The 25572-nt window shown below is 29.1% G+C and overlaps 1 non-coding gene and 1 pseudogene across 1 annotated transcript; one reads left to right on the forward strand and one right to left on the reverse strand.

The window, feature by feature from the left end:
• The window catches only part of LOC139900307 (potassium channel SKOR-like), a 60188-nt pseudogene extending 36323 nt beyond the window's left edge, over positions 1-23865 (forward strand).
• Positions 23866-24212: 347 nt separating this feature from the next.
• LOC139903673 (small nucleolar RNA U3) lies at positions 24213-24426 on the reverse strand. The gene has a single exon (XR_011778481.1). It is a non-coding gene; the product is annotated as a small nucleolar RNA U3 (small nucleolar RNA).
• Positions 24427-25572: the final 1146 nt, after the last annotated feature.

A 25572-nucleotide genomic window follows, 5' to 3' on the forward strand; every position in this document is an offset into this window, starting at 1 on the left:
TCGAAAATTGACAGGTATGCATACCATTTCATAATATCCACTCTCCAACTATAAATTGATTTAATAATAATCTTTGATGAACTCAATGACTCGAATGCAACGTTCTTCGAAATATGCTATGAAAGACTCCAAGTAATATCTTTAAAATGAGCAAATGCACAGCGGAAGATTTCTTTAACACCTGATAATAAACATGCTTTAAAGTGTCAACCAAAAGGTTGGTGAGTTCATTAGTTTATCATAATCATTTATTTTCATCATTTTAATAGACCACAAGAATTTCATTTCCAGTTCTCATAAATATACGTCCCATGCATAGAGACAAAAATAATCATTCATATGGTGAACACCTGGTAACCGACATTAACTAGATACATATAAGAATATCCCCTATCATTCCGGGATCCTCCTTCGGACATGATATAAATTTCGAAGTACTAAAGCATCCGGTACTTTGGATGGGGTTTGTTAGGCCCAATAGATCTATCCTTAGGATTCGCGTCAATTAGGGTGTCTGTTCCCTAATTCTTAGATTACCAGACTTTAATAAAAAGGGGCATATTCGATTTCGATAATTCAACCATAGAATGTAGTTTCAATTACTTGTGTCTATTTCGTCAAACATTTATAAAAGCGCATGTATTCTCAGTCCCAAAAATATAAAGGGTAAAAAGGCAAATGAAACTCACGCATATAAATATTGTAAAACAGTTAATAAAGCATTTGCATGTATTCTCAGCCCAAAAATGTAATGAGTAAAAAGGGCAAATGAAACTCACCATACTGTATTTCATAGTAAAAATACATATAACGTCATGGAACAAGTGCAAGGTTGGCCTCGGATTCACGAACCTAAATTAATTATATATAATTATATGTTGGTCAATATTTGTCTAACAAATTAGGTCAAGTCATAGTGTACCACAATCCTAATGCTCGAGACTAATATGCAAAAGTCAACAAAAGTAAATTTGACTCAAAATAATTTCCAAAAATCTATACATGATTAATATGTAGTTTAAATATCGTCGTTTTATATTTTTAAATATTTTTAAAAGATTTTTTAGAGTAAATAATATAATTTATTTATTAATAAATAAAATTTTATATTAAATTTATATAATAAAATATACTTTTATATATATTAAGTAATAAAATTTATAGGGTTCATTTAATATCATAAAGATAATATGATAGGTATTATTAAAGTAAGTTATTATACATAGTAAAATATGTTTGTATCACATATTTATTTGATAAAATAATATCTATAATGATAGTAAGTAAAAGTTGTATTATTTTGTAATAATAATTATTATTATAAAAATATCATTATTTATAATTACTAAGATGACATTATGATAAAACGATAATTCTAATTACGATATCTTTAATATTTACGATAATTTTTAATATTATCTTTAAAATAATAATTCTATTTAAAATAATAATAATAATAATAATATTTTATAGTAACAATGACATTTCTATTAAAATGATAATTTTTGTTAAAATGATAGTTTTAATACTAACGATACTTTTAATAATAATAGTAATGATAAAAATAATAAGAACGATAATTTTATCTAAATCAATATCTTATAATATTTTAATTTCATCATGATACTCTTACCCATTATTTCCTTATCGTTTTGTTTAATAGCTTTTAATCGTCTTTTATATCGTGTTCATAATAATGATAATAATAGTAATCAAAATAATTAGGTGTTACAAATATTTGTTTTAATTACACTAATATTAATAATGATAGTTACTATAACATTATTAACGATAATACTAATAATTATCTTAATGATAATATAGTAGTAATAATAATAACAATAACAATAACCATTTTTAAATAATGATATATATATTAATAATGATAATAATAATAATAATAATAATAATAATACCAATAATAATAATAATAATAATAATAATAATAATAATAATAATAATAATTGGATAATAATAATAATACTAATTATAACTTTAACGATAATAAAGATAGTAATAATAAAAAAAATAACAATTTTTAATGATAAATCCCTTTTATTGATAAAGATAATAATAATGATAATAATAAGATAAAACTAGAACGACGATAAAAACGACGATAATAATAATCATTTTTAATAAAAATATCGAAAATTCAATTGATTATAACTTCTAATCCGTTCATCGAAACCATTCGATATCTAAAGGAAAAGTTCTTAATTTTTCACTAGCTTTCCAAGGACATGCATATCTTATACCTTATCTCAACCGCAAGTGTAACTAATTCAAGATTCAACCTAACCTATCTAAGGGCAATATCAAAAGTACAAGCATACATAATCCTAAATACTCGAGCACTAGTCAGGGATACACTATTAGTATGTAAAAGTTAAATTATGAGTACTCACGTATCAATATTGAGATTCAATATTGCAGGAAAGGTACGTAGACGCAACGGAAATGATAAACACTATATTGACCTCACGAGCATACCCATGAACCATACTCAATCACCTCCATAGCTATAACCCATAATTTCCTTAATCCTATCCCACTCGAAAAACAATTTCGAAATCACTCGGACAGCACTCCGTCGTAATATTTTATGTATACTAATAATATCTTGAAATAATACGGAGTAAATATATATATGTAAATCGATTGAGAGAGTTTAGAGAAAAATATTTTCAAGTTTCTATGAACTAATGAAACCTATTGAATTCTATTTATAATAGATTTTTGAATTATTAAAGTGAATTATTAAAGTATGAATTATTAAAGTGAATTATTAAAGTATGAATTATTAAAGTGTATTATTAAAGTATGAATTATTAAAGTGAATTATTAAAGTATGAATTATTAAAGTGAATTATTAAAGTATGAATTATTAAAGTTAATTATAAAAGTATGAATTATTAAAGTGAATTATTAAAGTTAAAGTAAAGTAAAAATAAAGTAAAGGTAAAGTTTAAGTATAGTAAAAGTATAAAACTATGTACGTATAATACGCGTATAAATATATATAATATTAATTTAAATCGTTATATATATTTAATAAAATAAAATATAAATATCGTTATCTTTATCATACTAGTTAAGTAATGAGTTGTCAAAAATGGTTCTAGATATTTATAAAAGTTATATACGTTTTAATAATAAAGTTCTTTTTAAACTGAAAACGTTTTTGTACGTTTGAAACTAAATAGATCAATCGAGTCTTTATGAGATTCAATCTTCCACTATCCTTTGTCTAGTTCTCAATGATTGACAATTTGTTCTTATTTAAAAATCACTTTACCATTTTCCGAATATTGTTAAAATGGAAAGATTTCTCAAATCAACGTGGGCCTTTCAACAGAGACTTGTAATAATAATTCAATATATCTGATAATTCAATCATTTGATCTTATCTTCTAATTCCATTGATAAACATTTTGAAACAGATACAATCATATAAAGTATTTAATCTAATATTTTGTTTACGTTTCAAGTTATAATATATATACACATATACATATATAATCATATTCGTTTAATGGTTCGTGAATCGTTGGAACTTGGTCGAGGTTGAATGAATGTATGAACATAGTTTAAAATTCTTGAAATTTAACTCAACAAATATTGCTTATCGTGTCGGAAACATATAAAGATTAAAATTTAAATTTGGTTGGAAATTTCCGGGTTGTCACAGTACCTACCCGTTAAAGAAATTTCGTCCCGAAATTTGAGTGGAAAGGTCGTGAATGATAATAAGTATGTTTTCATGATGCATACGAGCTAAAAATTAGAGTTTTATCATCATTTAATAATTTGGATAAACAATCCATTTATATGAAGAGTACGAATGAAGCTAACATAGAAGAGTGAAATGAGTAAGTGTAGATTCATCTTATCATTTGACGTAGATATGATTGATTCCCAGATTTCAAGGGATTTGAAGAAAATCTTCTTAATAAGATTTGACTCTCCGGTAATCAAGGGAATTAGGATCCGCTTTAAATGCGATCGTCCATTTTAATTGTTCTGTCATAGATTTTCTTATAAATTCACCTCCTTCGTTTCCTTACAACTCACACCTTCTGTTGATGCATTTTATGCAAGTCCCTAGACATCTACCCACGTCCATTGCAGGTACAACAGTTTACTGGCCACCATGATTGCTTGTTATTATCCTATCCGTGTTTGTATGTGGTTACAGGAACTGCAGGAACGAGATTTAGATGTTTGACTATGTTAGACTTAGTCAGACGTACGAGTGAAGCCTCACTAGTACGGCTGATAGGCTCATACGCACAGTTGATGCTGAGCTAAGTCACAATTACAACCTAAATGGGAAGACACGAGTGAGTGATCACCCGTACGGCTGATGAAGCCAACTCGTACGTGTGATGAATGAATCGTATGGGTGAGTCAACAGCAGGGGTATATAAAGTCTTATGTTCTTCATTTTAGGTTAAGCCTCTCATTTGTTACACACACTCAGATCTAGTGAGCTCCTCCGATTCTCTCTCAGTCCAAATCACCCAGGTGGTGAATAATAGCTCTAGGTGTTGATCTAATCACACTTGATTTAGTTCTGGTTTGACTAAATTAATCAAAAAAAACTTAACCTATTCACTAGAGGGTTTGATTCACTTATTCTGCCATTGTGTGAGTTAAATCTGTTGATTTCTAAGTTCCTAGTCATGTTTCATCACCTTCTATTCTTTCCCCCTCAAATCATATTTTAAAGTATTCATCAATATGCTCCATCCAGTTCTGATTCTCGATATACTTCTAACTTTCATATCGGTCATTCTTCTTTTTCATCTACCGCCGGAAGAATCTATTTACTTCTACTATACTCTTGGGTTTATAGTGTTTCTAGTTCTCCCGAGTCTTTATATTGCTATATGCATCGATATATATGGCTTATAATTTCTGGTTTATCGTTGGGCTTTATATGTTCCATTATATTTCAAAGTCTCTGCTTCTGTCTTCTATAATCATTATCATTCACAGTTAATGCTCTCTTTTATTTGCTGCAATTTATACCCCAATTTCTATTTCGGAGTTTTGCCCTTTCGTTTCTTCTTCTTGCGATTAAGCACCGCTTGTAATGGTCCAGAATTCACAGATATGAATTTCAGAATGAACATTGTTAATGTTCTAGGAAGGAAATTGTGATGGCACGATCTTGACTTGTTAAATTACTAGAATACCTTGGAAAAGGCCGAATTATCAAGAAATATTTTCTTGATATTTTAGAGGTTAAATAGAATACAAGAGTCGTATAACATGACACGTGATGATGTTATGATCTGTGAATCATCACGTTCCATTTAGAAACTCAGCATGACTTACTGTAATATAATCACGTTGATCAAGTGTCATTATATTATACTAATTCATGCTTCAGTTCCCAACACTACTTCAAAATATTCCTATTTTAAACTTGAATGTTTCAGAATTTAGAAACTAAAATAGTTTCTTTTATGATGTAATACAGATAGCGCGAAAAGGTAAATGATTTCAAATAAGAAAAATTAAGAAAATATCTTCAGAAATATGGAGGATATTTATAATGAAAGATATGATGATATTTTAGAATTTCTAATATCAGAGGATGATGAAGAATATTGTCCGCAGGGGTTTAGAGTCAGGAGCAAGGTATTCGTTAATGACTTCAGCAGGTATTGAATCATTTGGATCCTTTGAAGTCAGGTTCAGTCTTTGTAATTTGTCCACAGCCTCCTTCCTACTTTGCTCAATCCATTTTTCAGTTCCAAAACTTCTCTTTTTCTGCGCTTTGCCAGCACACTTCATCATTATCATCCAGCTTTTACCGTTTAAAGTCGTTTATAGTTTTTGCTGCTTCATCAGCATTTTTTCCATTTTCGGAGAACCAATTCGTAGTTCGGAGTGTTTTTCAGAAACTTCACATTCAAATTAAGTCCAGAAGATAGACGTTATATATATACATATAACTGTTGGCGTAGACATGCTGCGAGATTTCAAAATACTGATTGCTAATTCCCAATGATTCGTATGGCAATTCTCATTACAAGATGCGAATGAGTAAATGATGGGGTTTCAATAAATAATTATAATGACTTTTTGGAGAGGCTAAAGTCAAAGGGTAATGAAGTTGTTGGTACATCTGATAATAATGTGGTGGAATGTAAAAGGTTCCCTGGTAACGATGGTGTATATCTCAAGGTTATAATAAGATTAGTCTGACTGAAAAGTCAAAGTTGACTTGCTAGAGCTGTGACAAAACTGGCTACTTTGAATAGGAGTCGCAAAGTTATTTTTGCTAATAAATGCCAAAGAATCTGACGCGGATACGTTGTTTAAACTTTTACTTTGGTTTCAAGAGTTTTTCAGGTATATAACTGTGGGTAACATGTGGTTGGATCATCATCTCGATTGCTCATCATTCGAAGTGTCTTCAGAAATTTTCGAAGGGTTTGAACACAGATTGTAATCGTTAACATACATTTGATGTTCTAACACAGTTTTGAAGTCAAAATATAGCTTGTGAAAGATGTAAGGATCTAAGAGTGATGATTTTGGTCATATCTCGAGTTGAATTTTGAGATTTCAAAATCAGAATATGTAATTAAATTTTGAATGAGTATGGTTGTTTTGATTTCTATAAAAGAATGTATATTGTTGTGAAAGTAGGGAGTATAATGGATGATTTGCTGAATCAGATTCGAAGAATGTAACATATTATTTGTGAATTTATATATCTCTCGGGTATTACCTACCCGTTAAAAAAAAATTTCACAATTAATATTTTGTACAAAAGAATTTTATTACAGTCTTTATGAAAATATATATATATATATATATATATATGTATATTTTCTTCAGATGTAACATAGATTTAATGAGTTAATGTTAAATTAAACTCATTTGATTTACGGTTGAAACTAGAATTGAATAATCCCTAAAGGCTTTAAAAAGTACATAACTTTTACGCAGTATTTCTTTAATGACATTGAAATTATGAATCAATACTTCGTTATTTGTTGATGTATGATGTTCGGTTCGTGGAATTCTTGTGAATTTCGCAAAGTACGAATGATGTTATCTGAAAAGTTTCGGGTACATCGATGATGAAAGTGTAAAATCAAATATATACTTGATTTATTATGAATTGGAATTTGTTGAATTGCGACAGAGATTGTAGTTAACGCTGGTTAAGTTGCGGCCGAAGGACGTACATTATTGCATATTTGTAATATGAATTAACCGAGTAGTTAAGATTCACACACAATAGCTTAGCACGGAAAGATTTATTTCAAAATATATATATATATATATATATATATATATATATATATATATATATATATATATATATATATATATATATATATATATATATAATATACATATAATTTCTTCAGAGGGAATGAGTTAATTCTTCATAACTCGTTGATACAATATACACGTTATTGATTCGTAATGATGTCCACAGTGATTCTTGAACTGACGGAGTTTGTGATGTTATCGGTGTTGTTGATTCGGATGTTGACTGTCCTGACGATGCTGGTAACGCTGACGGTACTGTTGATGCTGTTGGTAAAGCAAGTTTAGCTTGTTAATCACACACCATTTTTATCAGGGTTTCTACTCTTCCTTCTATCATTTTGGTTTGCTTAACTGATTTATGGTTAGGGCTAGATTAGATAATCTCTAAGACTTTAGAGAATACATAATCGTCGCGGAATGTTTCTCCAATGAAGTTATGAATTAATACTACGTCAGTTATTGTTGTTGGTACTCCTTGGTATCTATGGTGCGTATGACGTTGATGCTCAAGTTGAGGTTTACGACGCGGTTGTGGTTGGAGGTGGTAATGGTACTGTTGGCGTTGATGATGGTGGTACTGGTTATGCTGCTGATGCTGCTGCTGGTGTTTGTAATCTCTGCACCATATTCTCCAAAGCCACTACCCGAGCGCGAAGCTCGTTGACTTCTTCTATTACACCGGGGTGATTGTCGGTTCGGACAAGCGGATAAATAAAATCTAAAATTTGATGTAATATATAATCGTGACGAGATACTCTGGAAATGAGCGAGAACATGGCGTTTCAGACAGGTTCGCCGGTAAGTGCTTCAGGTTCTTCGTCAAGAGGGCAATGTGGTAGATGGAAGGGATCACCTTCTTCTTGTCTCCAATGATTGAGGAGGCTACGAACCCATCCCCAATTCATCCAGAATAGGTGATGACTGATTGGTTGATCTATTCCGGTCACACTGCTTTCGGAGCTTGAATGGGATTCCATTTCGGAATCTGAGTGACTTGAACTGATGACGAATTCCATTTCGTACGATTGGATAAAGGATTTTTTTTCGATATGAAATGATTTTGGCTAACGGATGGTATTCTAATTACTTAGAATATATATATATATATATATATAGATCAAAAGATTTCGTAGATTACGGAGGACTTTACGGGATATGTCAGGCAAAGTTTAAAGTAACAGATACGATAAGATATGATTTAGCAGATATGCTAACATATGGATTTTTGTCTATACACTATTCATGCAATCAATACAGCAAGACGTGTCTTAGACTAAAAATGATAAGCAGGTAATTTCCTGAGGATGATAAGTAGTTAATTTTCGACACAAAATGATAAGCAAAAACTTTTGACATGCAGACACGGTCGAAGTCCAGACTCACTAATGCATCCTATCGACTTATCAGTTAGACACACTAATGCAGACCTGGTTCGCTAAGACCACCGCTCTGATACCAACTGAAAGGACCCGTTCATATACATTATAAACGATTCACAATAGTTGATTACATTGCGAGGTATTTGACCTCTATATAATACATTTTACAAACATTGCATTCGTTTTTAAAAGACAATCTTTCTTTACATCGAAAATTGACAGGTATGCATACCATTTCATAATATCCACTCTCCAACTATAAATTGATTTAATAATAATCTTTGATGAACTCAATGACTCGAATGCAACGTTCTTCGAAATATGCTATGAAAGACTCCAAGTAATATCTTTAAAATGAGCAAATGCACAGCGGAAGATTTCTTTAACACCTGAGAATAAACATGCTTTAAAGTGTCAACCAAAAGGTTGGTGAGTTCATTAGTTTATCATAATCATTTATTTTCATCATTTTAATAGACCACAAGAATTTCATTTCCAGTTCTCATAAATATACGTCCCATGCATAGAGACAAAAATAATCATTCATATGGTGAACACCTGGTAACCGACATTACTAGATACATATAAGAATATCCCCTATCATTCCGGGATCCTCCTTCGGACATGATATAAATTTCGAAGTACTAAAGCATCCGGTACTTTGGATGGGGTTTGTTAGGCCCAATAGATCTATCCTTAGGATTCGCGTCAATTAGGGTGTCTGTTCCCTAATTCTTAGATTACCAGACTTTAATAAAAAGGGGCATATTCGATTTCGATAATTCAACCATAGAATGTAGTTTCAATTACTTGTGTCTATTTCGTCAAACATTTATAAAAGCGCATGTATTCTCAGTCCCAAAAATATAAAGGGTAAAAAGGCAAATGAAACTCACGCATATAAATATTGTAAAACAGTTAATAAAGCATTTGCATGTATTCTCAGCCCAAAAATGTAATGAGTAAAAAGGGCAAATGAAACTCACCATACTGTATTTCATAGTAAAAATACATATAACGTCATGGAACAAGTGCAAGGTTGGCCTCGGATTCACGAACCTAAATTAATTATATATAATTATATGTTGGTCAATATTTGTCTAACAAATTAGGTCAAGTCATAGTGTACCACAATCCTAATGCTCGAGACTAATATGCAAAAGTCAACAAAAGTAAATTTGACTCAAAATAATTTCCAAAAATCTATACATGATTAATATGTAGTTTAAATATCGTCGTTTTATATTTTTAAATATTTTTAAAAGATTTTTTAGAGTAAATAATATAATTTATTTATTAATAAATAAAATTTTATATTAAATTTATATAATAAAATATACTTTTATATATATTAAGTAATAAAATTTATAGGGTTCATTTAATATCATAAAGATAATATGATAGGTATTATTAAAGTAAGTTATTATACATAGTAAAATATGTTTGTATCACATATTTATTTGATAAAATAATATCTATAATGATAGTAAGTAAAAGTTGTATTATTTTGTAATAATAATTATTATTATAAAAATATCATTATTTATAATTACTAAGATGACATTATGATAAAACGATAATTCTAATTACGATATCTTTAATATTTACGATAATTTTTAATATTATCTTTAAAATAATAATTCTATTTAAAATAATAATAATAATAATAATAATAATATTTTATAGTAACAATGACATTTCTATTAAAATGATAATTTTTGTTAAAATGATAGTTTTAATACTAACGATACTTTTAATAATAATAGTAATGATAAAAATAATAAGAACGATAATTTTATCTAAATCAATATCTTATAATATTTTAATTTCATCATGATACTCTTACCCATTATTTCCTAATCGTTTTGTTTAATAGCTTTTAATCGTCTTTTATATCGTGTTCATAATAATGATAATAATAGTAATCAAAATAATTAGGTGTTACAAATATTTGTTTTAATTACACTAATATTAATAATGATAGTTACTATAACATTATTAACGATAATACTAATAATTATCTTAATGATAATATAGTAGTAATAATAATAACAATAACAATAACCATTTTTAAATAATGATATATATATTAATAATGATAATAATAATAATAATAATAATAATAATAATACCAATAATAATAATAATAATAATAATAATAATAATAATAATAATAATAATAATAATTGGATAATAATAATAATACTAATTATAACTTTAACGATAATAAAGATAGTAATAATAAAAAAAATAACAATTTTTAATGATAAATCCCTTTTATTGATAAAGATAATAATAATGATAATAATAAGATAAAACTAGAACGACGATAAAAACGACGATAATAATAATCATTTTTAATAAAAATATCGAAAATTCAATTGATTATAACTTCTAATCCGTTCATCGAAACCATTCGATATCTAAAGGAAAAGTTCTTAATTTTTCACTAGCTTTCCAAGGACATGCATATCTTATACCTTATCTCAACCGCAAGTGTAACTAATTCAAGATTCAACCTAACCTGTCTAAGGGCAATATCAAAAGTACAAGCATACATAATCCTAAATACTCGAGCACTAGTCAGGGATACACTATTAGTATGTAAAAGTTAAATTATGAGTACTCACGTATCAATATTGAGATTCAATATTGCAGGAAAGGTACGTAGACGCAACGGAAATGATAAACACTATATTGACCTCACGAGCATACCCATGAACCATACTCAATCACCTCCATAGCTATAACCCATAATTTCCTTAATCCTATCCCACTCGAAAAACAATTTCGAAATCACTCGGACAGCACTCCGTCGTAATATTTTATGTATACTAATAATATCTTGAAATAATACGGAGTAAATATATATATTTAAATCGATTGAGAGAGTTTAGAGAAAAATATTTTCAAGTTTCTATGAACTAATGAAACCTATTGAATTCTATTTATAATAGATTTTTGAATTATTAAAGTGAATTATTAAAGTATGAATTATTAAAGTGAATTATTAAAGTATGAATTATTAAAGTGTATTATTAAAGTATGAATTATTAAAGTGAATTATTAAAGTATGAATTATTAAAGTGAATTATTAAAGTATGAATTATTAAAGTTAATTATAAAAGTATGAATTATTAAAGTGAATTATTAAAGTTAAAGTAAAGTAAAAATAAAGTAAAGGTAAAGTTTAAGTATAGTAAAAGTATAAAACTATGTACGTATAATACGCGTATAAATATATATAATATTAATTTAAATCATTATATATATTTAATAAAATAAAATATAAATATCGTTATCTTTATCATACTAGTTAAGTAATGAGTTGTCAAAAATGGTTCTAGATATTTATAAAAGTTATATACGTTTTAATAATAAAGTTCTTTTTAAACTGAAAACGTTTTTGTACGTTTGAAACTAAATAGATCAATCGAGTCTTTATGAGATTCAATCTTCCACTATCCTTTGTCTAGTTCTCAATGATTGACAATTTGTTCTTATTTAAAAATCACTTTACCATTTTCCGAATATTGTTAAAATGGAAAGATTTCTCAAATCAACGTGGGCCTTTCAACAGAGACTTGTAATAATAATTCAATATATCTGATAATTCAATCATTTGATCTTATCTTCTAATTCCATTGATAAACATTTTGAAACAGATACAATCATATAAAGTATTTAATCTAATATTTTGTTTACGTTTCAAGTTATAATATATATACACATATACATATATAATCATATTCGTTTAATGGTTCGTGAATCGTTGGAACTTGGTCGAGGTTGAATGAATGTATGAACATAGTTTAAAATTCTTGAAATTTAACTCAACAAATATCGCTTATCGTGTCGGAAACATATAAAGATTAAAATTTAAATTTGGTTGGAAATTTCCGGGTTGTCACATTAACATATCATATCGACGCATCTATATATATTATTTGGAATCACCATAGACACTCTATATGCAGTAATGATCGATTTCTCTATACAGGGTTGAGGTTGATTCTACAATAATATATATAGTTTGAGTTGTGATCGAGTCTGAGACGTATACGGGTCACGACACGTATTAATTAATTCGAATATTATATATTAAACTATATATATATATATATATATATATATATATATATATATATATATATATATATATATATATATATGAATTATTGGACTGTCAACTGTGGACTATCGACTATGGACTAATAACATTAGACAATTAAAATGAATAAAAATATTGATTATAATATATGAAACTAAACAATTCTTCAAGTTTGCCACTTGATTTCATCTTAAACGCCATTTGTATCTTGACAATTCTAATTTACGTTCAAACCTTTCACGATTCTTGAAAACACCTCAATCGAGAGGATGAATCAACCGCACTTCATCTACGGAAGAAAAGATTGATGTATATAATTATGCACTTGAAAGCATTCGGAACTTGTGTAAACGTTTAACACGTATCTGTGCTAACTTCTTTGGCGTGTTATTATCGAAAATAACTTTACAACACCTCTCCAAATTAGCCAAATTTGTCACAGCTCCAACAAATCAACTTCAATTTTCATTCGAATTAGCCTTATTATAACCTCGATATATAAGTTTGCATGTCGTCACCGTTACCGGAGAACCGTTTATATTTCACCACATTAGCAGTAAAATTATCAGCAACTTCAATAAATTTGGACTTTCCGAAAAATCATTATATTCATTGAAGCCCCATCTTGCATTCATCTATACCCTGTAACAATAATTGCCATACCAATTACCGAGAATCAGCCATTAGTACTTTAAAAACTCACAGCATATCTACATCAACAGTTATATGTATGATATTTATCTCTTAGAGTTATGATATCTCATGCTGAAATTCTGAAAAACACTCAGTCACAAATCAATACTCTGAATGTTGAAAAAGCTGAATGAAGCAGCAGAAACTATAGACAACCGTAAACGACCTTAATCATCGGAAGTTTGATGATAAAGAATAGTATGTTGGAAAAGCTCGGAAAAGTTGGAATTGAAAAACGGATTGAGCTAACCGTGAAGGAGACCAAGGACAAATACAAGGACCAAACCCTATATCCAAAGAATCCAGGTAATTCTGGATCCGATGAAATCTTTAGAGAATATCTTGCTCCGAAGTCATGTTAAAATCTTGCGAAAAATATCCCTCATCAACCATCGAACTTAGAAATTCCAAAATATCATCATCAATATCTTCGATATTTCTGAGGATATTTTCATAAATATTCTCGTCCGAAATTATATACCTCTTCGTGCTTCCTGTGTATCATTATATTGGAAACATTCAATAGAAAATTTTGTACCGAAAAGCAAGTTATGCAAAACTATGAAGAAATCCGTGGACAAATCACAAAGAATAAGTTTAACTTCAAAGAATCCAAATGATTCAATGCCTGCTGAAATCTTTAGCAAATACCTTGCTTTCGAATCTAAATCCTTACGGATAAATCTTCTTCATCATCCTTCGATATTAGAAATTCCAAGATATCATCGTATCTTTCATTATAAATATCCTCCATATTTCTGAAGATATTTTCATAACTATTCTTATCTGAAATCATTAATCTCTTCATGCTATCAGTGTTACATCATATAGAAACTGTTAGTTTCTATATTCTGTGAACTTCGAGCTTAAAATATGAATGTTATTGAAGTAATGTTGGGAACTGATGCATGAGTTAGTATAATATAATGACACTTGATCAACGTGATTATATTACAGTAAGTCATGCTGAGTTTCTAATGGGACGTGATGATTCACAGATTTTAACGTCATCATGTGCCATGTTACATAACTCTTTCATTCTGTTTAACTTCTGAACATATCAAGAAAATATATTCTTGATAGTTCTATTCTCAGTGATTCTGGTAATTGGACAAATCAAATCGTGCTATAATGTTCTTTCTTGTTTAGAACATTAAATTCATTCAAAACTCCATATCTACGAATTCTGGACCATCACCAGAGATGTCCAATCATAAAAAGAAGAAACGAAGGGACAAAGCTTCAAAAGAAATAGAAAATTGGAGTATAAATCGCAGCAAAATAGGAGAGGGCATTAACTGTGGATGACAATGATTATAGAAAACGGAAGCAGGGATTTCGAAATATAAGAGAAAATATAAAGCCCGATAACAACACGGAGGTTGCAAACCGTGGATATTAATACGAATAGCAATATAAAGACATGGTATAATTAAGAATAGCGTCATCCCAAGGTAATATTAAAAGTAAACAGATTCTTCTGGTGGAAGATTGAAAGGAAGGATGACAGGAATGATAATTAGGAATATATCAAGGATTAGAACTGGATTAAGCATCTTCACAATCTTATGGATGTATGAAATAAGAAGGAAAGTATAGGAATGGTGAGAATAATGGAACGGAAGAGTTTAATTTATAATGGAAATATCAGACGGAGAAATCGAGATAGATCACCGTATTTAATTATAGATATCTTAATTTCCTTATTCGCCGAAGAATCAAATCTTTTAGATTTCGAGGATTTTCTTTAAATCCCTTGAATTCCGGAATTCAAACTTGATTACGTCAAAAGTTAAAAACAAATCTTTGCTTCTCATTTCATTCTTTTGTAAATAGCTTCATTCGTACTCTTCGAATAATCGAATTGTTTTATCCACAAAACTCAATGGTAATGAAACTCTATTTATCAACTCATATACGTCATAAAAACATTCTTATTGCTATCCATGCCCATCTCACTCAAATTTCGGGACGAAATTTCTTTAACGGGTAGGTACTGTGACGACCCGGAAATTTCCGACCAAATTTAAACTTTATCTTATTATGTTTCTGATACGATAAGCATAGTCTGAAATGTTGAGTCTCGAAATTTTTGAACGGTTTACATAAATTCATTTAACCTTTGACTAGGGCCGACGATTCACGAACAATTATTTGAAAATATATAATATGTAAAAGAAAATAAATATATGTATACATAATAATCTGAATCAATAAAATACAATTAAATCATTTGAATTGAAGATGTAAAGTAATATACAGAATAATTAAAATGCTATTAAAATGAATATATATATAAATGAATTCAATACATATGTAATGTTACTGAAATATATATATAATTATTAAAGATTCAATGATTAGTAAATATGATAAAAATTTATAAATTGCAGTATACTAAATAAATTACAAGTTTGAACATATTTGTTACATTAATATTATTAACGTTATCTTCATTGTAAATGTTAATATCAATATTTGTATTATTATTATTATTTTGTAACATCGATATATTAGAAGTAATTACAAATTAAAATATAGTTAATAATAGTATTACTATTAATTCCATTATGATCAAAAATAGATATTAATATTAAAATCAGAATTATTAATCTTACTAAATAACATATCGATATAAAGTTCGATACATTTAATTTATTATATAAATGTTATCAGTATTATTATTATCATTACTTTTATCATTATTTTTATTACTATTAGTATTAGTGTTGTTATTATTTTTGATAATATTAAAAGTATTATTATTACAATATATTTATTAATTATTAATTAAATATTATATATAAAAAAAAAAGTCATGTATCTGTTGCATATCACTGTCTCCCTTTTTATTTTTTTCCCGATTTTATACATGCTTGTGATTTGTTGTCGAGGATATCAGTTATAAAATAATCGACCCCTTTTGTCTTCTCCATTATCAATATCAATTATAACTGAAGTGCTATGTTTTTATCTGATAAAATTAATAGCCAAATTATATATCTGTCGAGTACCTCTGTTCGCCTTATATTTTTTTTTTTCAAAAGCTCAAAGTCGAATTTATCTTCAAAATCTAATAATGCAAAGATGTTAGGAATGATTTAACTAAACTCTCTGTAAGTTTTCACGTTTCAATTCTCTCTATTGATTAACAATTTTCAAGTCAAAGTTATTTTTCAAAAAGTCAAACTTTTGTTCTTGAGCCAAATTCGAGTTTTCTGTTTCGATTTGATTTAAATTGATGTTTCCAATAGTTTCTAATATTGATTTGTAATGTGTTTTGTGTTATGATCTTTGGCTAATACACTCTCGAAATCGAAAACAAATTTTTTTTTTTGTTACATAACAGCGACAGCAGCAGCTTCATTCGAAGCTGTATAATTTTTTTTTTTCTTCTTTTATCTTCAAGTGTTTATAAAATTTAAATAATGATTACAAGCGTTTATTTTTTTTATGAAATCCGAAAATCAACTCGTTTTTTTTTTTGTAACTGAGTTGATCCCTGGCCAGCAAAGTTAAAGAAGAAGAAGAAATATAGAAGTTGAAACAATTCGGGTTATAAGAAATTGGGAGGGTTATAATTCAGAAAAATAGCGACAGTGCAGTGGTTTAGGAGTGTTTGATGGGAAGGAGAGGTCTCGGGTTCGAGTCCCGCTTGGTGCGTCTTGGTGCATTTCTTTTTTAAAAAGGGTATAAACATTTATTTATCATCTTTGTTATAATTATAATAATTATTATTATTATTACTACTATTACTATTGTTGTTATACTTATTATTGTTATGGTTGCTATTATTATTATTATTATTATTATCATTATTGCTATGTTATTATTAATATTACTTACTAGTATTAGTATGTTACTAATTATTATCATTTATTAATAATATTAGTATTAACACTATTATTATTATTATTGGTATTATCATTATTGTATCATTATTATTAGTATTAATTATTATGATTAAGATGATGGATATATTAATTATTGTTGTTACTAACTTAATATTATGAATATTATTCTCGCTAAAATAAGTAAAATTATTATTATCATTATTATTAAGACTAGTATTAATATTATCATTAGTATTATAAGTATTACTAGAAATATAAATTTTACCACTTTATTATTAATATCGTTATTATGGGGATGATTAATATTATTATTATTATGAAAAATAATACGATTTATTTTCATAATTATTTGTATTATTATTATTATTATCAACAAAATATTATTGATATTATCATTATTATTATTAGTATGATCATCATTAATAGTACTGTTATTATTAAAAACTATTATCATTATTATCTTTTTTACAAAAATTATTATTTTGTCATCAATAAAACTATTAATATTGTTATTATCAAATATTATCTATATCAATATTATTAAGCTAATATTATTTATGAAAATAAAAGTTTTAAATGACGTTGTTGAGATTATAAGTATTAAAATAAAGAGTATAGATATAAAATTATATTTAAATTACATAACTTAACTATATTAATAATTATATAGATATATATAAAAATGAAAATATCTAAATGATTAATAAAACTTACAAATTTTAAATATAACAAGTACAACACTAATAATAATATATAAACCTATTCGATTACAAATATGTATATTAATAAATATACAAATGATATAGGTTCGTGAATCCGAGGCCAACCCTGCATTGTTAAAAGTTGTTATATGTATTTTTACTACAAAATACATTAGGTGAGTTTCATTAATCCCTTTTTAAATGCTTTTGCAATATATATTTTTGGGACTGAGAATACATGCGCTGTTTTTATAACTGTTTTACGAAATAGACACAAGTAATTGAAACTACATTATATGGTTGAATGATCGAAATCGAATATGCCCCTTTTTATTAAGTCTGGTAATCTAAGAATTAGGGAACATACACCCTAATTGACGCGAACTCTAAAGATAGATCTATCGGGCCCAACAAGCCTCATCCAAAGTACCGGATGCTTTAGTACTTCGAAATTTATATCATGTCCGAAGGAGGATCCCGGAATGATGGGGATATTCTTATATGCATAATTGTGAATGTCGGTTACCAGGTGTTCAATCTATATGAATGATTATTTTGTCTCTATGCATGGGACGTATATTTATGAGAAATAAAAATCTTGTGGTCTATTAAAATGATGGAAATGTTTATTTATGTTAAACTAATGAACTCACCAACCTTTTGGTTGACACTTGAAAGCATGTTTATTCTCAGGTATGAAAGAAATCTTCCGCTGTGCATTTGCTCATTTTAAGGACATTACTTGGAGTCGATCATCGCTCTGGAATCAAATGTTGATGACTTCGTCCAGATGGATTAGGACGGAGCGTTTCAAAAACTTTCAAAGACAATAATACTTCGTATGAATGAATGATATTGAAAAAGAATAAAAGGAAGTGATGCTTTTTTTTCTTCTTGTGCCAAAATATAACCAGAGAGTTTTTTTTTTTGGGTCAAATTCCCTTTTGAATGAAGTATATTTATTTTTCTGTTTCGTTACCCTATGTGTTTTTCTCTGCACATATTAAAGGACATATGTATATAATATAGTATATAGAAAATAGATATAATAATAATAGTTAACCACTCCATGAACCAACTTCATAAAACCAATTCCATTTTAATCATGCACAACCACTACATCACTAGTTGGTATTTGTTGACTCTCTCTTTTTAATCATGTACAACCACTACATCACTAGTTGCCATAATAATGATTCATTTTACTTTATCCTTTTTTTTTTGCTTTCACTTTTCCTTATTTAAAAGAAGTATTGTATTTGACGTCTAGGTGTATATGTGTGTGACCCCGAATGCTCAAATAGATTTAGCCATATAGTTATATGTTGTACCTTGCACATTAATCCTACAGCAGGTACTTAAAATCTCATTTCATCTTTGATTCACTTTCTTGCTTGCCTTGGGATATTATATACAGGGTAAAATTACAGTTATACCAATGCTACTGATTGATTCTTTTGATTCTTATTAAAACTCACATTATTTATGATAATTAGGTTTCTGGGCGAAAAGAAGAAGTGAGATACCTATTACTAATCAGGTTAGTACGGGCACGGAAGGTTCTATAATTATACTTGAACTATTAATAACTACACTATAATTATAGAAAGAAAACATTACAGAAACCTATATAAAACATTACAGAAACCTATATATTATGTTTTATACTTGAACTATTAATATTAAACTATTAATATTAAACTATTAATATTTAAAACATTACAGGAACCTATATATTATTTAAACTAACATCACATCATCTTATTTGTAAATCATTTTATTTTTTAAAATATTATGTTTTATACTTGAACTATTAATAACTACACTATAATTATAGAAAGAAAACATTACAGAAACCTATATATTATTTAAACTAACATCACATCATCTTATTTGTAAATCATTTTATTTTTTAAAATATTATGTTTTATACTTGAACTATTAATATTTAAAAGTCAATGTTAGTCAACGTCCATCTTGATATCGTCGACGTGTATATTTTTTAAAATATTATGTTTTATACTTGAACTATTAATATTAAACTATTAATATTTAAAACATTACAGAAACCTATATATTATTTAAACTAACATCACATCATCTTATTTGTAAATCATTTTATTTTTTAAAATATTATGTTTTATACTTGAACTATTAATATTTAAAAGTCAATGTTAGTCAACGTCCAATAGAATTCGGGTTCTTCAGAGGACTACCTCGACACCTTTATTTACTAGACACACTTGGTCAGTTGGCTTTCTTCGTCGACGTGTTCATTCAGTTCTTCGTAGCTTACAGAGACAACGAGACTCAGGACATAATCTCTAACCGAAACCTTATTGCTCTTCGGTCAGTTTTTTGCACCTTGCTTCAACATAAATGAATTTTCATAAACTTTTTTAATAAACTTTCATGTTGCAGGTACTTAAAATCTCATTTCATCTTTGATTCACTTTCTTGCTTGCCTTGGGATATTATATACAGGGTAAAATTACAATTATACCAATGCTACTGATTGATTCTTTTGATTCTTATTAAAACTCACATTATTTATGATAATTAGGTTTCTGGGCGAAAAGAAGTGGTGAGATACCTATTACTAATCAGGTTAGTACGGGCACGGAAGGTTCTAGAGTTTTTCTCAAAGTTGGAGAAGGACATACGGGTCAATTATTTGTTTTCGAGGATTCTAAAGCTTATTGTTGTCGAGCTCTACTGCACGCATGCATATTCTATTATTTAGCTACAACTCTGCCAGCTGGACAAGAAGAATACACGTGGATCGGGAGCTTAAAACTGGGGGATTATAGCTACTCAAACTTCAGAGACATTGATCTTTGGAAACGATATATAACATCCTTATATTTTGCAATTGTTACTATGACAACAGTCGGTAAGTAATTTATATAATTTCAATAAAAAGATGTAACATGTGAAATGGTAAATAGATGTTTTATTGCTTTAACAGGTTATGGTGACATTCATGCTGTTAATATGAGAGAGATGATATTTGTGATGGTTTATGTCTCGATTGATATGGTTCTAGCTGCTTATTTGGTCGGTAATATAACAGCTTTAGTTGTCAAAGGATCAAAGACGGAAATATACAGGGAACGAATTAAGAGTCTTCTTAAGTATATGGATAAAAATAAACTAGGAAGAGATATACGTTATCGAATTAAAGATCAACTACAATCACCTCACGATAGCAGCCGCAATGATTCTGCTGTTTTCCAAGACCTCCCTAATTCTCTACGTGACACGGTCTGGAAAATACGATTCTTCTTAACCTGCAAATGTTGAGAAGTTATTATCTTTATCAGTTTTAAGTAAACTTTATTTGTTGCAGATATGTGAAACTCTTTATAAACCACATATCGAAAAGGTTCCTCTATTCAGGGGATGCTCTCCAGAATTCATCCATCAGATTGTAAGTAATTTTAGTACCTACAATAAAGTTGGATGAATTATAACCATAAGCACCATATCAAGTCCCTTCTCATGGTTGCAAATGGCAGTTGCGGCCGCAGTTGCACCGTCCCGTTTCACCCAAAAACGTATAATTAGTCGGTCAACACTAAAAAGTCAGGTCACAGTTGCGAAAAGTCTGTCAATGTTGGTCAAAAGTTGACTTTTTGTCTGGCCTTGTTTTAGCTTTGCCTTCGCTAAAGCGATGCGCATAAAAAAAGTTTTCGTATGAAAAAATCTCATATGTAAGAAAAGAAAGATCGAAAAGTCGAAACTTTAAAAAGTGCACCCACTCTTCTCAAAATCTCATAACCTGCTAATCTGATGCCCACCACGCCGCATATTGTACCGGAATGGTATTTCTTACCTATCCATACCATTCAGCGTAGTAAACCTGACAAAGCGGGAGGTTTAAACGAAAATCCCAAGCCCATTAAAATATTTAGTGGGAAAACACCGACTTACATAGTATCCAGTAAAGATAAATTAATAACTACACTATAATTATAGAAAGAAAACATTACAGAAACCTATATATTATTTAAATGATATCGTCTCAACCGAATTGACATTTCAAGGTCCTGACAGGCTCGTCTCCATCCCGCGTCTTTTTCAACCTTGCCCCTTCTATTGCAGGTATGTAGAGTGCATGAGGAATTTTTCCGTTCAGGGAAAGTAATACTGGAACAAGAGAGCGTAATAGACCACATTTATTTCATCTGTGACGGAAAACTGGTACTAAAGTCAAGCTTTAAAAGTGTTTGGTTTTGGATTTTTGTGTGAAACTTGATGTTTATAAAGAAGATATATCAACTGGTACAGGAAGAGGTTGTTGTTTATGAAGGTGGACCTAAGGAAACAGTATCGATATTAACCCCACACGACTCGTTTGGAGATGTTTCCATTCTATGCAGTATTCCCCAACCAAGCACGATTTTGAAATATCATAAAGATTTATTTTCACGACAAACGAAAGATTCTTAACAATGTGTTAGATGTGATAACTAATTAACTATATGTACTAATTTTTCAACTATGACCATGTAAACTAAAAATACAGTTGCAGGCTAAAGAAAAGGATGTCAACATGAAGCACATGGTGACAGACATTAAAGCTCATATCGAAATACAAGAAGCACAACTTGCATTAAGGGTCAGTAATTCAGCTTATAATGGAGATTTGTCTCAGCTGAAAAGCTTAATTCGAGCTGGTGCCAACCCAAACAAGACAAATTTTGATGGAAGATCACCCTTGGTACGCTTTTTTCCTCATTTAACGATTTTGAAAATCGTTAATTGCATAAATGGTATTATAATTATTATTATCCTGCTAACAAGTAGTTGCCTTCAACAGCACCTTGCTGCATCAAAAGGACACGTAGATATTGCTCTTTTTCTTATTGAAGAAGGCGTCGACGTTAATCATTCAGGTAAACAACCTCCTTTTCAAATCTCAGATTCGTGTGCTTTAGTTTTTTTGATCATTTAAATTAATGTATACTTTGCTTCATCTTATTGATAGATAATTTTGGAAATACGCCGTTACTAGAAGCTATAAAAAGCGGAAATGAGAAAATTGCCGCCTTACTAATCAAAGAAGGCAGCTCATTAATACTAAATGATGCTAATCCTAACTTGAAAGATTATGATTTCCGAAGTCCGCTTCATGTAGCCATTTCACGAGAGGATTATGGACTAGCAAAACTTCTAGTCGATTCTGGGGCTAGTGTTATGTCTAAGGACAGGTTTAACATTGTAACTATATCTAATATGTTGTTGTCTTATTATTAAACTAACGAAATATATTCTCACTTGTACCATATAACATTTGTGATATGAATGTGCAGATGGGGTAATACTCCACTTGATGAAGCGCGTTTATCTGGAAACGAGATGCTAATAAAGCTACTAGAAGAAGCCAAAGCATCTCAGTTGTCAAAATTCCCTTCAACTTCTCAAGGACCATCAGGTGAATTTATTGATAGATCCAACTTAACTTGAAATAATTACCTAAATTAAGCTCCTGAATCGCTAGCTAAATATGAATTTACCTACATTTAGTGACAGATAAGACTCTACGAAGGAAATGTACGGTATATCCGTTTCGGCCATTAAGACTCTACGAAGGAAATGTACGGTATATCCGTTTCGGCCATGGGATGATCCGAAAGATCAAAACAAGTTTGGAGTTGTATTATGGGTTCCGGACACCATCGATGAGCTTATGAAAACAGCAGCTGAACATTTCAAATTGGATCTTACTCCCACTTCTTGTATCATAACAAAAGATGCAGGTCAAATTCTTGATGTAGACTTTATTACAAATGCACAGAGACTCTACTTAATCACTACTTAATCATGAGTTATATATATATATATATATATATATATGCTTAGCTTTCCAACCGAAGTACTTGACCTGACCAAAGCTTCAAAGTCCTAAGCAGGCATTTTATCGAACAGTTGTTATGCATCTAATCAAACCTCTCCCAAGCAGGCATTTTAACGAACAGTTGATATGCATCCAACCATACCAGAATAATTAAAGTTGTGAGCCAGTCGATCATGTAACCAACTATCATAGAACCATGAAGCCATATGCACATCTAAGCAAGCAGAAAAGGAAAAAAATAAAATAAAATAAGGATTACTTAGTTGTAATAATGAAGCCGTATGAATCTAACCAAGCGAAAAAGAGGAATGTTGTCTGTCAGACAACCATGTAACCATGCCAGAACACATAAGAGTTGGGTTGGCAACGATCATCTACTTAGCAATGGTCGGAACCATGAGCCGTGTTAATCACGCTCTGGTTACATGGTCGTATTTCATCAACCAGACATGGTTTTCTGTCTTCTTAGAAGTCAAGAATACAGAAATACAAGCCTATAGAGCAGATCCTGTTCAAGTAAGGTCGTGCTAGATAATCTATTCATCGTGTATATATACTTACTCTGTTTTCGGTTTGCGAGCGATGTGGGATGGGACTATTGCACAAACTACTATACGCCAGCGCCTCTTTCCTTTTGAATTAGTTTTCACAAAAGGATCAATTCGGTGTAAGAAAACTTTGAACTATTCAGTCAAAATTTATATTTATAATTTTATTTAATTGAATAATTAAATTAAATTCAAATTAATGTAATATTTTATTATACTCCGTAATATAACAACTACTACTATTAGAGAATTATTTGTAATTATCTTATACGGAGTATACAAAATAAAATTTTAAATAATGTAGTTACTCCTTATATTTGACAAACATATAACATTTCTATTATTATTTACTAGAACTGCCAGTATAAAACATATATATTGTACACTTACTGTAATCTATATTTTAAATATTAACACAAATATTATACTTATTTCATTTACGTATTATTTAACAGCCTCGTGAACAATGGCCCTTAGTCTATATCTATATCTATATGTATATTTTAATGATTTGAGATAGTTTATTTTAATGATTTGAGATAGTTTTTGTCAACAATGCTTATTTTTATGGGTTTTTTCCCCTTTACATACTTATTTGCCGGAGGTTCATTCAGAAGCAATCTCTCTAAAACATTAAGAGAAATTTTTTTTTTACCATTGGGGTGTTTTACTCTGTGTGGAGAAATAATTGTTTAATATTTTATCGTAAAAAATATTATAAACATTTTTATTATTTATTTATTTATTTTTATTTGTTATTAACAAGTTTTTGGGCTAGCCTTACCAGCATACCATTCTTTTCCATCAAACTTATGACCATTAATACCGTCTATGGCTTTGGCGCCTCGTCAGCATTTATATTTTGTTCTGTCACTTTTGATACTCTTCTTTCATTTGTATTATGCAAGCTGCATTATCTTTATATATAGTTGTTGGTGAAGATAGTTGTTGGTCTTTTATAGCGTTCTAGTCCACAAGAATCAATAATGATTTGTGTCAATGATCTCAACCAAACACATTTTCGAGTAGTTTCATATAATGCAATCACTTCGTCATGATTTGATGATGTTGCAACAAATGTTTGTTTTAAGAACGCCATAATTTTATGGTACCTCCATTTAAGA

This window comes from Rutidosis leptorrhynchoides, chromosome 3 (assembly GCF_046630445.1).
Source record: "Rutidosis leptorrhynchoides isolate AG116_Rl617_1_P2 chromosome 3, CSIRO_AGI_Rlap_v1, whole genome shotgun sequence".
NCBI lineage: Eukaryota > Viridiplantae > Streptophyta > Magnoliopsida > Asterales > Asteraceae > Rutidosis > Rutidosis leptorrhynchoides.